The 19,341-nt window shown below is 37.1% G+C and overlaps 2 protein-coding genes across 3 annotated transcripts in view; one reads left to right on the forward strand and one right to left on the reverse strand.

Moving 5' to 3' along the window:
- grid2 (glutamate receptor, ionotropic, delta 2) overlaps positions 1-19,341 on the reverse strand; it is a 2,355,570-nt gene that overhangs the window by 1,617,677 nt on the left and 718,552 nt on the right. The window lies entirely within an intron of this gene.
- Positions 1-19,341, forward strand: part of LOC127527824 (uncharacterized) — a 957,746-nt gene that overhangs the window by 397,241 nt on the left and 541,164 nt on the right. The gene's annotated exons all lie outside the window — the stretch shown is intronic.

Genomic DNA, 19,341 nt, shown 5'->3' on the forward strand with positions numbered 1-19,341 from the left:
TACATATCTACATATACACATATCTACATATATACATATATATATATATACATATACATATACACATCCACATATATATACATATATCAACATATATATACACATACATATACACATATACATACATACACAAACACACACATATATATATATATATATATATACACACACATACAGACACATATATATATACATATACATATTTACATATCTACAAATATATACACATATATACATATCTACATACATACACATCTATCTATCTATCTATCTATCTATCTATCTATCTATCTATCTATCTATCTATCTATCTATCTATCTATCTATCTATCTATCTATCTATCTATCTATCTATATATCTATCTATCTATATATCTCTCTATCTATATATATACATCCCCGTGCTTTGCAGCGGCGAAGTACTGCTTTTAAATTTTTATTAAGAAGAAAAGAAAACCTTTTAAAATTGAGGTAAAATATACCAATAACAGTTTGTTAAGGATCTGTTTTTTTTGTGAAGCTGCCTTAACTCGAGTGATCACTTCGAGCTTTAAGCCTGAGAAATCACCCCGTAAATGCACACGTTTAATTGCACATCTGTTAATATGTATGCTTACAAAGTATTAAAAGACACTCAACAATTACACAGTATTAAAAGACACTCAACAATTAATGTCATTTACCTTTGTTCCCGCGTTTGACTCGTGCTGTAAATCTCTTCCTTGTTTTCACTTCACGTGATTACGTAGGAGGCGTAATACGTGATGACGCGATACGTGACTCAGCCTCCTCCATTAGAGTATATGGACAAAAAACAGGTTCCAGTTATGACCATTACGCGTAGAATTTCGAAATGAAACCTGCCTAAATTTTGTAAGTAAGCTGTAAGGAATGAGCCTGCCAAATTTCAGCCTTCTACCTACACGGGAAGTTGGAGAATTAGTGATAAATGAGTCAGTCAGTCAGTCAGTCAGTCAGTCAGTGAGGGCTTTGCCTTTTATTAGTATAGATATACTGGCAAATGAGGGACTGTGGGACTCAGACAGTCTACTTATCTTTTCCATCTGGAAAATTAAGCACAGTTCATTTACTAGGAATTCCATTTGATCTGTGTGCCAAAAGAAGCTCAGTTGGTAAAGACATATAGATTTTATGTATGTTGACTCTAGAGGTGCAAGGCATGTTCCATTAACACTAGAATTACCAGAGCCTACGAAAAACTCGTAGATCCGGCCCACCTTAAATCGCTTAAAACCTTTCTCACCTCTCCGCCAGCGTCTTTTGTCATCTAAATGTACTGATAAAGACAAGCTGCCAGCAGCCGGCTATTCCATCCCCCCAACGACTTAGAACGTAAACAAGCTTTTCCCAGCTAATGCCTTGATTGATTATCTGGGAGTGAAGTGGAGTTTTAGAGTAGAAATAATAAGATTGTTATTTGGAACACACGCATTTCATATGTGTTGCATTTCTACAGTAATATGTGTAAACACATTGTTAAAACAGAAATGCTTTACAATATTCTAGTAGCAAATGACAAAATGTAGGCATAAACTATATAATGTATGAAGCCTGAAGTCCAAATATCAAAGAAACACTTTCACAAAAGGTATCAAAAAAAAGCCACCGCCAAAAAAACCCGTCTTAGTGTGAGACATTGACATGACTTAACTATCACTGCTTCCGTGGCATAACAGTATCAGTCGCTGATTGGGAATCAGAAGGTCATGAGTTCGATGCTGCACAACTCCTATTTGAGAAGTGTTCTTATTTTCACTATTTTAGAATAAAATGATTCAGTCTGTAACAGCCGGTGTAATTTATGATATTTGTAAAGGTTAGCTTTATTTTTTTAAAATTCACTTTTCATTGTCTCAGTCGCGTTCAGGATCCATCCCTACCGCCCCCCACCTGACACTGCTGTTTTTACATAAAGACGCGCTATAGTTCTGCAGTGTATCACGATACATACGACCGCGTGTTTTTTTCCCCCAGTATTGCCAGTCCCCACGTGTTGCTGTATGCTGTTTCTTTTGTACTCCAGGACATGCAGAGGAAAGCATAGTAAAGAGCAGTAACTTCAGCGCTATATGCAATCATCAGACACTCCCCATCTGATGCTGTTTTCACAAAAAGACGCACTAAAGCTCTCCAGTGTACTTGTGACTGCATTGTCGTACCAATGCTTGCGAACTGAAGTGTCTGCATGCACTTTTCGTGGCATTATACGTGTATTTTTTGAGCATGCCCATGTAGCTCAAACACAGGAACATATGTTGATGTAAAAGTATAACAAAACAAGTGCACTTTTATTCAAGACTATAACCGAAGAAAAAAGAAAGCAAGTTACAGTAGGTGGAATGCTAAGAACTGCTGATTTCCATTCTGTGCTATATAACTGTTAACATTTGAATCTGATGATTGCATATAGCGCTTATTTAGTGTGCGCAAGAACATGCAGGTGGCCAGTTGCTGAGTGCTACAACGCACATTTTACAAAAAGAAAGAGACAAATATATGTGATGTTTTGAAGAAATCATTTTATGACGCGAATAGTACCAATCAGAAAACATCGTCGAAGTAATGCAATATTATTTGAAAACGAACAGCGTCAGGTTGGGTGTGAAGTTATACTGGCGCTGTTTGAGTCAGATCAGAAGCTGAATAAGCTGAAAAAGCTCCTGTTCTGACTCTAAGTAAAAAAGCATGAATTAATCAACAGAAATAACCGCGATTGACATTTTAAAGTTAACGATTTACAGTGCATACCAATTTATAAATTCAATGTCCGTTTGAGGAAAAAAAAACCACTTTCTTCAAAGCTGGGAATCGAACTCGCGTCTCTGTGGCACAGTAAGGCAGTGGTGCTCCAAGTCAGCAAACCGTCCTTATAACTTATTTTTTCAAGATCCATAACACACAGACAGACCGAGCACTGCGTAATACAGAGACAGACAGGCAGAGATATACAAATAAACAGGGAAGGCACATGTACTGAAAGAAAAAAAAAATCAACATGCGCGTTGTTTCTGCAGCACTGAATAAGCTCACCCGCTCTAACATCACCCCTCCCCCGATCTGACTCTCTAAGTAACAGCGCAAGTACAGACACAAATCAAGTGCATGTGTGTACTGTATAATATTAACAAAAAGAGCAGCTTACTACTGAAAACGGCAAATATAGGAGTGAGTGGGGATCGAACCAGGACTCTTGATTACACTTGGTTTGCGTCTGTACTTGCGCTGTTACTTAGAGAGCCAGATCGGGGGAGGGGTGATGTTAGAGCGGGTGAGCTTATTCAGTGCTGCAGAAACAACGCGCATGTTGATTTTTTTTGCTTTCAGTACATGTGCCTTCCCTGTTTATTTGTATATCTCTGCCTGTCTGTCTCTGTATTACGCAGTGCTCTGTCTGTCTGTGTGTTATGGATCTTGAAAAAATAAGTTATAAGGACAGTTGTTCATGTTAATTGCAGTCTCAATTGTTAAAAAAATATTTTAAAAGGAGCATCCCACATGAAAATATAACGATCTCATTAACTGACAGTGCATACCAATTTACAAATTTTATGTCTGTTTGAGGTTAAAAAGAAAAAAAAGAAGTAACACTTTATCCCCAGCGGGGAATTGAACTCATGTTTGTGAGGCAGAGAAAAGCTACTTGGTCTGAGAGGCAAATCTTTGCGCGCTACGCCACAGAAGCTGCTATATGGTGTGTGAAGCTTTTCTGGAAGTGTTTATTTGATCTTAGGAACTCGGGCTTTACACATTCTATAGTTTATGCCTACATTTTGTAACATTTATTACTAAAATATGAAAAAGTTTCTGTTTTAGCAATGTGTTTACACAGATTACTGTAGAAACGGAACACGCATGAAATGCATGTATTCCAAATAGCGATCTATTATTTCTATTCTAAAACTCCAGCAGTTCAGTCACTCCCAGGTAATCAAACAAGGCATGAGCTGGGAAAACTTAGTGAACGTTCTGCGACGGTGGGGGATGGAATAGCCGGCTGCTCCTCTTAATCGGCACATTTAGAAGACAAAAGAGAGGTGAGAACGGTTTTAAGGTGGGCCGGATCTACGAGTTTTTTCGTAGACTCTGGTAATTCTAGTGTTAATTAGAACTGATAAAACAGTGTAGGAAGGAACTTGGCACAAAGCACAGAGAATTAAAAAGGGAAGAATGAGTTCAAACTATGGATGGATGGATAGATGGATGAATGGGTCAATAGAATCACAGGAAACTATGATTAGTCACTCAGTCATTTTCTTAGTCCTGAACAGGGTTGTGGGTGGTGCAGGAGACTGTCTCAGCCAGCATAGGGTGCAAGACAGGGACAAACCCTGGACAAGGTGCCAGCCATCGCAGGACAAACACACATAAAAACACACACACCAACCATAAGCTAGGACCAATTTAGCCCTACCATCCAGCTAACCTGTATGCCTTTGGACTGTGTGAGAAAACTGGAGAACCTGGAGGAAACCCCTGCAGACACAGGAAGAACATGCAAACTCGCTACAGGGAGGACCCAGGACACAAACCTCAGTCCCCTTACTGCAAGGCACCAGTGCTACCACTGAGCCACCATCTCCCTGAAGCTATGATTAACATAAGAATATTATAAAAAGATATTGCATTAGATCTCTTAAGATCTGACATTTTTCTTCACACATAGATGGTATTTTTCAGGTGGAAAATGTCATGTTTATATACTTTAGGCTGGAGAAGGCTGATCTTCTGTGATTAGCATACAGGAGATACTACCAGGAGTAGTGGCCTCATAATTTGAATTTCTTGTTCCATTGACTGGTGCTTAAAGGGCACTGCACAAGTGAGAGCTAATTAGGTGGCCTAAGCAACTACTGTATATCCAACCAAACTTAGAGGAGGTAGTAGGGATTCTGAGAAATAATAGGGAATTGTTGATGTCCTCATTACTTTGAAGTGTTATTCAGGCTATGGAGGTCATTGAAGTAAGAAGTCTGTAGGTGAACTGCAAAATGAGTTTAAAATGGGTATCCCTGTCACAACTACTGTAACATACATGAGGTAAGAATTTGGAGGCAGAGGATGACAGGTGTCTGGGAGGATGCAAGGGTATCCAGGATTTGGGAGATGGAAGATTTATTGAAAACATACATACCAGTGAATTTAATATCAACCAATAGCATTTAATATTAACCAGCTTAGATTTTACACCTGGGGCCTCATGTATACAGTAAATGGTGCATACGCACAAAAATGTTGTGTACACCCATTTCCACACTGATGTATAAAAACAAAACTTGGTGTTAAGCTACGCACAAATTCATGGCAGCCTCAGGCCATGTGTTTGTAATGGGCTATAAACCAGTGTTTTAAAGAAAAGGCAAGCAAAATGACACCTTTTATTGGCTAACTACATGTTTACATCTTGCCTGAAGAAGGGGCCTGAGTTGCCTCGAAAGCTTGCATATTGTAATCTTTCTAGTTAGCCAATAAAAGTTGTCATTTTGCTTGGCTTTTCTCTACATTCATAATGGCTAACACGGTACAACACCCTAGTACTAAAGAAAAGGCAAAAATCCTGGAAAATTCTGCTACAGGTTATTGTTGATGGCTATCTACAGGACATAAATATTTACATGTCTTGCAAAAGAGTCACCTGCTTTGAATAATCAGACTGCTTTGATTAGTATCTCATCCACCTACAATGTGGTGGTACAGAACTGCCTGATTCCTTTGAAAATTAACAAGTTCTGGGGACATTGGTTTCTAATCAGGTACTTCTTGATAGCTGACAACAGTACTATTGTTGAAGCAAAGTAAATGTGTTTACACTATTGTTCTGCAGAGGAAACTGGCATGCACCATTGTGTAACTGATCGTCATGTTGATCTATGCAGAGATTGAAGCATTTATATATTTCTGGGTAAATGAGAATAAAGTAGAACGGAGAAGTATGGACTGAGACTCATGACTGCTGCCTGCTTCTGTTATGCTTTTTCACCATATTGCTGTGACCACACCCTGTAGCAACAGTTGCGTGTACCTGGCCCAGGTTCCCCTAGGCCTGAGGCCAGTAGTATGTACACACATCTCTGCTTGGTTTTGTAAACAGGCAGTACCCAGCATCAAAGCAGTACTACTGTTTCTGTGTGGTTTCCTTTTTTTTTCTAGATTTGCATCCATGATGCGGGTTTTATCAAACAAACTGTAATTAATTGTATATTGTTTACAAATTTAAGGCACTTGATTGTAATCATTCTGTAACAATATAATGGTGCAAGGAATGGCCAAACTATTCCAACTACAATGGCTGCTTTAGCATTGTTAGAAGACTTCACAAATAGAAGAATTAGAAGAGAGTGTGTATTTAGAAATGACATTGATTTCTTGTCCCATGATGATGACTGACTTCTATGTTGATTTAGATTTCCAAGAGAGTTGTGCACTGAACAGGGGCTGACTTTACAAAGGCAGACTTTGAGGTATTGTGCGCTACCTGTTCCTTTACAAGTTCTGTCCACCCTCAGGTTTTTAGCAAACTGACCGATCATGTATTTTCAGTCATCACTGAGTCACACCATGCCAGCTGTATGGGATGGAATTATTCGCTTGTCATCGTGATATATAAGATTTCTTTACCCTGTGGTTGATCAAGCAAACATCACAGTGCAATTCACAGCATCATCAGAGCGGTCAACTGTACACACATTGCTATAAAGGCGCCTTCAGAGAATGAATTTGCTTATTTAAATAGAAAGCACTAAATGAACAGCCAAATTGGGCAGCGTTACAACTTTGTTTGAATATAATTAACAGAATGTAAAAACAGGTAATCAGATTCAGCAATTATTTTTTAACCAATTCGTTTAATTTGTGGTTAATTATCACATAGTATGGCATTTATATTCCTTAACACTAGAATTACCAGAGCCTACGAAAACACTTGTAGATCTGACCCACCTTAAATCCCATCGCACCTCTCCGTCAGCGTCTTTTGTCCTGTAAATGTGCCGATAAAGACAAGCAGCAAGCAGCCTGCTATTCCATCCCCCCACCGCCGCAGAACATGCACAAAGTTCTCCCAGCTCATGCCTTGATTATCTGGGAGTGAAGTGCTGGAGTTTTAGAGTGGAAATAATAGATCGCTATTTGGAACACATGCATTTCATGTGTGTTCCATTTCTACAATAATCTGTGTAAACACATTGTTAAAACAGAAACGTTTTTCATATTTTAGTAGTAAATGACAAAATGTTGGCATAAACTATATAATGTGTGAAGTCCAAAGATCAAATAAACACTTTCACAAAAGGTTCAAGAGTAAGACAACAGCTTCCGTGGCGTAGCAGTAAGATGAACTGGGAGAATTTAGTGCACATCTTTATCGGCACATTTACAGGACAAAAGATGCTGACAGAGAGGTGCGATGGGATTTAAGGTGGGCCAGATCTATGAGTTCTTTTGTAGGCTCTGGTAATTCTAGTGTTAATTCCTTTCTCCACATCACTTATGGCATCCATTATTGCATTTTGTGACTCCAGAACAGTGTCTATCAGCACACGACCAGATGGTTGCCTGGTGGTTTCTAAGGCAGGGTTGTATGCACAGGCAGCACCCAAAGATGTGCTTGCCATAGCAGCACCATCTCTGCATGGATTCATGTCTCTGGCACAGGGGTAACCTTTTATAATATTGTCTCAAACAGAATAACAGTAATACCACATATGCTGCCTGCTTGTTTGTCTTATTGAACATGTAAATTATTTACACTTGATTTGCACTTCTCTTTTATGTTGGGCATGGTGAAACTTTCTGAACTTGAGCTTTTGAGTGCCTTGGATACGCTGTACCACTCCATCAATTTCCTTTTGTTGCTTATATCACTGCTTAAGCCACCAAATAGTATGTTTTTTGTTTCCTCCACTTAACTGAGCAGGTCCTCCATTTCACATTCACTGCAATTCTCCTTTTTTTACGCATGCTTATGCCATTGTCTTTTAGCAAAACACTGAATGGAAGAGGCTATTTATATTGATTTGCATATTCAAATAGGCAAAATATGCACATTTCTAGTTGTCTGTACACCATGTTTTAGTATGAATTCTACTGAAGGCATTATACATGAGGACCCTGGTTTTTTAAAATGCAAGTGGTATTCACACAAACATTAATAATCTTCACCAGTGATTTCCTCACAATTAGCATCATTAAAGAAAATAAAGTAATTGACTCCTTTATAGGAGAATGCACTAGGGTATGTTAAACTAAGCATGTGACTTTGGTAACAGGTGTCATGGGTACCAACTGCTTTCATGTACATGAATGATCCAAGTAATTAAAATATTACTGTGTCACTTATTATTCATGATGTTAAGGATTCAATTATAAATTATGTTACAGTCCAAGAAAGCTTAGAATGGAACATTTTCTAATTGAGAAATAAAAACATTCATTATTCATCTGGAAAAAGGACAAGAGATACATTAAGTAATTGTCAAGAATTGGGGAAAAAATCTGTAACTTGGCCACTGTTTATGTCAGAGCCTGTTTTTTCAATCAGTATCTACGTATATTCTAAAGAATACAATGTCAAGCAAATTGTGGATGTTCTGATAGATTGTTTGTGGTTTCATTATATCAGTCTGATTTTTTTTCAAGTGATCAACACTCTCCTCTCAAGACCTCTGGTAAATGATGAAAGAATATGGTGAGAAACAAGTGAGAACAGTGTATCTATCTCTTCACTTTCATGAATATTAATGATGGGAAAACAATGGAAACAGAAACATTCTTACCAATGTATCTGAACTGATACATATACTGTATATCCAAACCAATTTACAAACCAATCTTTTTTTCCTGAATGGCCCCTCATAGTTAGAGAGCTGTCTGTAAACTATACACAGTGGCTATTTCGAAGGTAGCGTCCCCATCTACTTCCATGGGCCATTCCTACTTGAAATCTCTTTCCTGAGCCTCATTAGTTTTTTAAAAAGCCAGGTAACCTTGGTGACTTCCAGGGTGCCTACCCACCACTAAAATCAGTTGAATTCCACCTTTTCCAGGTGGAATATTTCTGTTGTTACCACTTATTGCTTTAAGGGAGTTATCTTGTTATTACAGAAATTACCCAATACCTCTTTTCTTTTTCTGTAACTAGGGGGCTCTGCCCCCTGCTTGTTTTGCTCGCCCACCCCCATGTTTGGTTTACCGGATATACAATACAATTTATTTTTTGTATAGCCCAAGAAGTGCCACAATGGGCTTTAACAGGCCCTGCCTCTTGACAGCTCCCCAGCCATGACCCTCTAAGAAGACCAGAAAAAACTCCCCAAAAAAACCCTTGTAGGGAAAAAATGGAAGAAACCTTGGGAAAGGCAGTTCAAAGAGAGACCCCTTTCCAGGTATTTTGGGTGTGCAGTGGGTGTCAAAAAGAAGGGGGTCAATACAATACAGTACAATACATAGAACAGAATAAATCCTCAATACAGTATAAAAATAAAAATTCTAGAAGTACCTAGTAGAAATTCACATTAGATGATATCACATAATATAATTTGGATTTGTTTTAAGTCCTGGAGACCTCATTCATCAAGCTGCCTCCCCCATTTTGCCATTCCACATCTGAAATAGTGATAATCCGATGAAAGGACCCCTCATTCCCACGTCCCCAGTCATCAGGGATGACTTTACCTTAGGCAGGCAATCTACAATTTAAAGAGATTGTTATTTTCTTGGGAATTGTTACATATGCATTATTTTCACTTTTACTTTAAAAACTTTTGTAAAAACAATACTTGTCCTTTATTTTCGGCCATGTGCGTGGTTACATCTCTTTCTTGCCAGACGTATAATGCTGCTCGTGTTGTGAAGGGGGGGGGGGGGGGTAGGGGGGTGCGTCTGAATACACGCTAAGGATATGTCTTTGGATCATTTGCTGTCTTTCTGCTGCTTGCGAGCTGTCTCTTCTGCCTGTCGCATGTTGTTGTTTTAAGAGCTGGGAGCACATGATGCTTGTCTGCCAAAAGCTCCAACAACTGCTTGGTTAGAGGTCTGTGGACTCCTTTTAAATGATGGCTCACTGCCTGGTCTCACGTGACGTTGTAAAAACAATACTTGTCCTTTATTTCTGGCCCCGGGTGTGATTAAATTCTTTCTTGCAGGATGTATAACGCTGCATTGTTGGCGGGGTGGGGGGGGTTTGGAGGGCTGCTGTCGCGCTGCCTTTCGATCCTTTTAAAGCCTGTACAGCCGCTGTCCTTTTTGCTACGGCCTTGGGACAATCTCTTGGCACCAAGTCTCATGTTTACGGTCCCCGCGAGACGCACCGTGGCAAGTCTCTTTGGTCTCGCTGGTCTTTTAAATGTCTTCCGAGAAGTTCACATATCGTCGCATTGCTTTTGCTTTCCAGGACAGGATTTTCTTTTTATAATAGAGAGATATAAGCATATTTACTTCCAGAACAACATTTAAACACATGGGCCATACTTTCTCCATCAATGTCTTTCTGTTTTCTCGTCCTTCATAGATCTCTCTAGTCAACTGTGTGTTTCTCTAGAATTACAGAACATAGTGCAACATTTTTTTGTCTTGTGCCAGCCATCTGACATGTCACTATTCCTCTACCCCCTTCTTATATTATGATATTATGTATATATGAGCCAGAAATAGACACTTTTTTAAAAAAAAAATGTGTGTATATCTTAGCATTACGCAAAGCATCATACTTAAATTTAGGTTTGCCATTGCTTATTGGCTGTTGTTGTCCATCAGACTATAATTTTATTTTGTACATTCCATAAAATGCTTGACTAGTTGCATGACCCGAAAGCTTCTTAATTACACAAAACTCTTCCAGCTGAAACAAGTCTTTTGACATTCGATTGTTTGGGCATGAAATTACTTTATTGATTTTAATGCAATCTAGTCAACGGATGGGTTGCTCTTACATCCTCATTTTTAAAATGCTAACAAGACCGATTACCTTCTTAAGTGCAAAGGTCTAAAATAATTGTTCATTTTAAACAGATCAATGAATGGTATAGAAAGCAGACAGACCACAAGTCTTTCTCTATGCTTAGTAGGAGTGCTTGATAAGTCTCAAGGGTGTTGTATCTCTTGTGATATTAATGTTCTTCAGTGTGCCAGGAAATTCTGTCTATATACAGTGACTATTTATCAGCTGTTACTTTTTCCCAAAAATAGAGCAGAACAACTAGGTTTACATGATGTCCCATAATGCCTGTGCTATGATACAATAAAATCTACTGTTCTGAATTATACAGCACTGCACAGATTGTGGCCTTTGAAACAAATGGGTTGAATTTTACATCTTAAGATTGTGGATACAGATTACTTCCCAGGCTCACTGTTAAGCTGTACACTGCTTATCATGAAGTATCACTCCCTTTCTGATAACTGGGTTGAAATCTTTATGTGCATCATGAAAAGCAATTCATGAAATCCATTTCTATTGCTTAATATATTAATTCCAGCTACCATGTAACAGTAGTAACAATGTCACCTCATAATGCTTGGACCCTAGCTATAACCAGGCCTTCCCTAGCACTCTTGCATTTTCACATTCACATCTACCCTGATCCCCACCCCATCAACCCCCATCCAACCCAAACCCGCAATAGTCTAAATATGTACTGTTAGTTCAACTACTGAATTGAATGTGCACATAACTAGTATGCTCAAGGATGGACTGCTTTCCAGTAATTGGAAACTTGATAAACAAGGTGTATTAAATTAATTTAGTAAAAAATCAAGAACAATTTTTTGGTTTTCTTCATTTCATCAACTGAATTTAGCCTTTAGGAAGAGTTGCTGTTCTATTAATGTAATTGAAGGTAATAAATAACCTGCTGCTCAGTTGGCTAAATAAAAAGTACCTTTATGGTGACAAATGACTTACTGTATATGGGACTACAGTAAATTAAAAGTAACACTTTTGCTTATGCTATTTAAATAGTGACAGCACAGTGACACAGTTGGCCGTGCTGTTGCCTCACAGATCCAGCATTCTGTGTTTGAATTCGGTCCCCTTTCATGGTCTTTCTAGAAGTTTATGCCTTTTCCCTGCATATGTGTGAATTTTATTGTGGATTATTCCAGTTCTCCTTCAGATTCTACAAAGACATACATGTATGGTTGATTATCAATTTTAGATTATACCTGTGTGAGTGTAAGTAATTTTGTGTGCGCATGTGTGTAAGCAGATGGCCCAGTTCTGAACTTCATAACATACTTTCTCAATTACAGTCCCAGCATTTTCAGCTACAAGAGAAGAACCAGTTCTATATAGGGCAACAGTCCATCATAAGGCATACTCACTTGTCTAGTTAAGTTAATACACACAAATCCTTGGGATATAAAAGTAAAATGGTAGTATGGTTTGTAAACACTGAAGAACACAGTATATGCAAAAGATGGTGACTGGGTTGAGATTGAAAAGTACGTCCTTGGAGGTAGCAACACCAACGACTGTGCCACCAAGAGGGTCAGATATCAGATGTATATCGGATATTTTTTATGTCCAATATACTTTTATTTTGAAAAAGTTACATCATAAATCCAATACACTTAAAATTATGTTATAAATTCAGTATCATAAAAAGTAAAGTGAAAAATAAAATTTTTGGTCGGCATTTTTGTAGAAGTTGCTCCTAGCATAAATTGAATTAAATTCCATTAGGGATACTCATTAGTATGCATCATTAACCAAAACTATGCAAATTGAATAGAAGGCAAAGTACACACCATAAATCTTTACAAATATCTCAAAGTTTACACACTTCAACGATGGCTTCATCAATAATTGGGTGTACAGTATACAAACAAATTAACACAGATCCAGAAATTGCTGTATAAGGGGCAGACTAATAACAGTAGCAGGGTCCTCAAGATATAGCTTGTAACTCTTATCTTACTACTGCAGGGGTTAAATTGAAAAGAGCAGAGTTGTAAAGGAAGCTGCCCTTTCAAATGACCCCCATCTTTCGAGGACAATCATCCGAATCCTCTGTGCTTCTGGCTGGATTCATATTAAATCATATTTCACTGGTCTTGTGATTTAATCTGTACTTTAATTTTTAAACTTCAATTGACCTTCTGCCCTGCAACACTTATTACAGCAAGCAAGAGCTCTAGACCAGAAATGTCATAACAATGTTGTTCTTTTGGCGGTATGGCCTTGGTGCAAAATAAATATTTCCACTGTTAGCTACTTGCAAACAAGTTATTTTCTCCTGTTTACATTATACATTGATTTGAAGACTTGCAGTAGTTAGGAGTCAGATCATAAAAGAGTGGTGGGGGTGTGCAACAGTTTAGGATGCAGTGCTGATGGATTTAAAAAATATTTTACAGTATGTTAGAAGAAGTATTGTTATTTTCAGTAATTTACAAATGCTTTATGCAAACGCAATGAACGATGTATTTTACTAACAAAGGATGTAAATAAAAAAATTAATGTATGACAAGGATTTTCCTGGAAATTATCTGAGTAATGATTATGTTTATTCTACAACAGCAGTTTATTTTGTCAACATGTCTACATGCATCTAAACTGGCCTGAGGTGTTCATAGAGGCTTGCCACTATCTAATTAACAGACACAGTCACAGAAAAGTGAAAAATATTAGAATAATGATGGTGACTGATAGAATAGACTCCAAAAAGTCCTAGCCCAAAGGTTGTAACCAAGAATATGTTGCAGATCCTAAACACTAAACAAAAAAATTTAAGTAGAAACCAGAAAAGGGTCTAAAGCACTATCAATGAAAAATAACAACTACAGCAAATTCTTTAGGTTTATCCGTAAACTCAGATTACCAAGAAGTGCATGGTGCCAGCCTTCTGTTCCGTCGCAGTGATACTTCAAAACTGCACACCATAGCAAATGATAATGCCCAAAGAGTCAAAGACATACAGATACATACTGTAATTATTAGAAAACAATTTTAGTCATAACACTGTTGCCAAAATTGGGTTCTATGGGAGAAAAAACATATTCTGAAAATACAGCTAAAATAAAGTAAGTAACAAAATCTCTTGGAAATGAGAAAAGAATTTAAAATGAACCTGAATAATAACATGTATGGGTCAGCATCCCAGAATCATATTTAACAAAAGGGATTGGAAGCACTAGTCTAATAGCAAACAAGATGGATTTTGTACAGTAGACAATCACTCTGGATTAGTGTTGACTTAATCCTACTGTGTAGTGTTGACTTAATCCTACTGTATATGTGATATGAAAGCTTACATCAGTAACCCTACTATTCTGAGCAGAAGCTCCCATCTAAAGGGTCAGGCAACTGCTGTGTCTTCTTCAAACTATAATGGGTATCATGAAATTATGTGCAATTTAGGAATACCTGTTGACACCTGTTTTACTGAAGAACCTTTAGGGGACTTCATCCATTGTCTTTCTTCTCCAAACTGTGTATACATATAGTATTTAAAAGAGGGATACTAGGTCAACTGTTATCTTGTGTCTTAAGGAAACATAACACATTGTTTGCTCAGGATGCACTCTACCCTGTATGATTTTGGGGCAGTTCACCCCTTTTGCCACTATCGAGTTACACTGGCATGGTCACAGGAGTTGTCATTGCCAATTTAAACTCTTCCATAAGAAATATCAAAGACACCTGTTTACTTGTTTAAGATTTATGTATTCTGAAAGACATGAAACTGCTCAGAGAATCCAGCAATTCAATAAAAGGTTGATATTATCTCCATTATCTACATTACTAAGAGCTGCTCAGTGAAGAATGCTATTAGTGGCATTAGAATATGGCCTGCTATAGCTTAAACCTACTGTACTTAAAAACCTGCTAGGAAGACCTAAACCACAACATGCAAACATCAGTGATACAACAAATTAATTTATCTTCAAAAATGAATAAGCCAAAGGTTTTTAAAGACTAAATTTTTAAATGAGGAAAACCATTTTCATTTGAAAGCCTTGTCTTTATAGTCTTTATCTTAAGATCTTTCAGTTAACACAAGCTTTCCCAAGAAATGTTTTTATCCTTCTCAAAATCATCCTAAGGCACACCACTATCTTACTAACCACAAACACATATACAGTATATATATCGAAGTGGGGACTACCACAGAAGTTGGTAAAAAAACAGCTCTGAGATCATCATTCACAGGCGTGGCACTTAGGGAGCACTTTAGTCGCATCTCCAAGCAGCCTTTTGACTGACAAGCAACTTGTATTACCACTATCCACCAGCACTGTGAGGCTTGCTGGCGACCACACACCCAGGGCAGATGGATTCTAGCAGCCTGGAGATGCTGCTAAAGTCCTTTAAGTGCTGTATCTACAACATAGCAATCATGGATCTGCTTTTATGCCAGCTTCCCCAAGTAGACCTGTCCTCCTCAGACAGGTCTCAACTACCTGCGGAGCTTGTCCCTCTCAGGTTAAGACCCAAGTGCGCTACACTATTATTTCCACGGCACACCTGGGTAGCTCTCACAGTGCACCACTGTGCCAAGGCACACTACTTGAAAAATACTGGTCTAGGTCACTGCGGCTACTTTCATTCTGCTTGCATTTTTCAAAAAGATTTTTTAGGTCTTGTACGCCAGTCATTCACAACACTTCGACACTTTGAAACAGCAAACAGGGAAAGCAAAAAAAGGTACTACTTGCACCATATCCGGTTAGCCATCTCTGTTTCTCATAACAAGAGTGGAAAAAATCCATGTGTAAGTTCATCGTCAATCACTTGCCTGCTGCTGATTTCTTAAGTCAGGTTGGTCCGGTCCAAGCTCCTTTATCTTCTTTTTTTTATTAAGGTATATGAACGGGTAATTTTATTTGATTTCTGAAGTTCCACTTGGAGCTCCCATCTCCATAAAGTCACACTCACTCATCTGTAGTCATGTTAACGGTGGGTGTGAACCGTGAACTGTTGACATGAACTTGAAATAGTGCGTTGACGGATTGTTCAATCACATTAAATTAAAAAAATCTTCAAAAATAGTAATTCACTGTCAATAAATGTGCGAGTATCTGGGGCACAGAAAGCTGTGTCTCCAGAAAAATATGAAAGCAGCCAAATTAACGGGCAGTCTTAGGTTACCTGCTTGCCAAAAGATCAAGGACTTACATAGACTCTCATTTGGGCGGCATCCTTCACTCAAGAAATATAGGCATTCACATAGAAATTAAACAAATACATGTCTGAACCAATTTTTAATGGAGGTTGAAATGCGCTGACACCAGGCACGTTGTGCAAATAAACAAATTTGTTTTAATTGATTATTTTGTATTACATAACTGTTTTAAGTAGATTTTTTAAAACTCCCCAGCGCCCCACATTACAAATCGCCACTAATGCAAACTTAAATTAAATAAAGAATGTGGGGGCAATTAGGCATGTCATACCTCTCAGTCCATCAGCTGCAGTCCACCAAGCACCAGGCCCAAAAGATCTCAGTAAGCTCCTATATAGCTCAAGCTATCAAGAGTCGCACACCATAAGAACAGAAAAATTGTAGCATAACATGTCCAGTAATTTTTGTTCCTTGTTTTAAGTCTAGAAATTTCCAAGAATGTCTGTTTTTTTAGATCAATTTCCCACTTGAGAAAATAATTATGGCAAAGTAATGTTAAAAAAAGCCCTTCTGCCACATACAATAATACATTTAAAAAGGTGCAGTCCACTTATTATCTCATGTAGCAACATTAGAGAAGATTTTATAGCACCATCCCCTCAGGTTATTAACAAAGTCTCATATTTTGACTTACTGTATTCTTAACAATAATCCATATTGTTAGTCCACGTAGTCATTTTTTAATTCATATAATACTGTTTAAAGTTGCAGGGGCTGAAAATAATCTCAGTAGCATCAAGAACATAGTAAGAACCATTTCATTACAGAACATAAGGCTCACAATGAAACAGATATACTGTATAATTAAAAACTAACAACTTACAGGGCTTAAAATGACCTCTGTGGAGAAAGAGCTAAAAATTCTCACATCTGACCTGTGCAGACAGACACTCATAATTTAATTTTAACTTCAGAACCATTAATTAAGCTGAAGCAAATATTCTGTTGTTCTTCATTCTTGTATAGTATAAATAAATACATTTGAATTGCTTACAGACTTTATTTTAAATGAGTGATATTTTATTTATATATTGATTATTATTATGAATTTTAATAATTTGAAATATTTGTATCTCTGCAAGTTTTTTATGTTTATTGAAAATTTTTTACATTAAAAACATCTGAACTTAACCCAGAGTTCAAGTCATTTGGTTATCATTTGGAATGCACTTTGCATGAGAATTGTATTGGAAAAGTTTGCTGCAAGTAAAGACTATTTCTAACTTTTCATGGTTGACCATAAGGTTAATAATGAAAATATAAACATTCTAGGAGTAATAACATTTCCACTTCTGCTTGGCTGGCAAAAGGCTTAGTAAAAATGAAATAACTGTCTACACTGGAATACTGAGAGAGGTTGATTGCAATTTTATCAATATACACATATATGTCTCAGAGCTCCTGTTGGCTTGTATGATTCCTACATTTACTGTCTATGAGCACATTGCTTGTCTTCCACATATCTTTGAAGGTTTTTTATTCAGGTACTTTGGATTTTTTTCACATCCCAGAGGCATGAAGATTAATGTAATTACACTGAGAGCTCTAACTTGGAACCAGGGTTTGTGTGAATGTGTCTTATGATAGTTTGTTATCACATGTAATGTTGATTTCAGCCTTGTGCCTTTTACTTCCAGGATAGGCTCTAGTCTAATGAGACCATATAATTGTGTTAAGGGGATTTGGAAACACTGTATATTGGATGTGGAAACATAATAATTAATAAAAAAAACCTTGCCATAACATTTAATTGACATACTGTACATTAAAGAATTTCTGTCTTTTCTCCCTCAATACATTGTTGTTAGCGATGTGCCACTGAATTACAGTAATAGTGGAAAATTGTGTCAAACTTACTTGAATTTATGCTACGAAGTGGTGCATTTTCATCTTTTGATGTAAAGTTATTTGTCAAAGCTATTTTGAAAATCATAAGAATTACTAGAATATCTAGTTTGTAATCATTTTAATGTAAAGGCTTTTTATTTTTTTTTATAAACATTAAAGTAATAAAATTGTTATCTATTGTTAGTTTTGCTTTTACAGTGTGCATTGGCTTGCCTGAATAAGCATCATGACTGGCAAAGTGTTTCTTCTGTGAAGAAAATTGCTTGTTATATCAATCGTCTGCTTTTTAATATTCTGACTTTCTTTCCTTTACACAAATATATTACTTCAGAACTCTCTATTGATATAAGAAAAAAATATTTATACTTTTTGAATGTCTGCATGCCAATCATTTAGTTACTTATGTACACGCTAGGGTAAAAATCAGAAAATTCAATAGTTAATCTAGCCTTAATTTTTAAATGAATAATTTCAGTGAAAAAATGTATTTAAAAGATTTTTTTCTTTTAGAAATACAGAGTATAAGTTGACTTTTGTTCAGATCATCTTGAACCTCACTCCTCCAAGGATGGTGTAGGTGGCAATCATTCAGAAAGGGCTGAGGAGGAATTGCTTAAAGTGCAGGCAAATGTGAGTGGATTTTGCCAGGTTTACGTAGCTAAGATTAATTAACAAATTGATTTTTGACTGTATGACTTAACTGTAAAAGATCAACAGAATTGATAAAGCAATGTTTCTATATCCAATTAAAAGTAAGAAAGTCTCCTAACAAGCACAAGCCAGGCTCTTTCCTACTGGCAAACAAAATAAATGTCTTAATGAAGGTTCTTAACTATAGATGTAATGTGATGTTTTGTATCCAAGTTAAATCATGAATGACGTCAAGAAATTTAAGGCCGATGACTATCTCCATGGTCTATGTAGGTGGGAGTGTTGTCTTCTTTCTGATTCCTAAAAGTCCATGGCTAGCTCATTCACATTGCTGACATTAAGGGAGAGATTTTTATGTTGAGTTAGAAGGCAAATCTCTTCTCTGTAAGCCAACTCTCCTTTGTTTTGTGTTTGTTTTTTCAGGTTTTATAGTGTAGGACTATTTAAAATTGTGGATGGATGTGGCTGAGACCAGACAGCAAAAGCGGATAAACTTCTGAGAAAATTCTTTCTTGAAAAGTAAATAAACTGTCATCAGTGTTATAATCAATACTGTAAAAGCACATGCAATAGTAAAATAAAGAAAAGATAGTGTGCTGTGGTGTCTCTTCTTTTTTTAAACTGAATTATTCCAGGTATTGTGGTACATATTCATAGCAGTTTGTAAATACTAATAGTGATTGCTGCTTGGAGTAGTGTGTGT

The sequence above is a fragment of the Erpetoichthys calabaricus genome, chromosome 5 (assembly GCF_900747795.2).
Source record: "Erpetoichthys calabaricus chromosome 5, fErpCal1.3, whole genome shotgun sequence".
NCBI classification, from domain to species: Eukaryota; Metazoa; Chordata; class Cladistia; order Polypteriformes; family Polypteridae; genus Erpetoichthys; species Erpetoichthys calabaricus.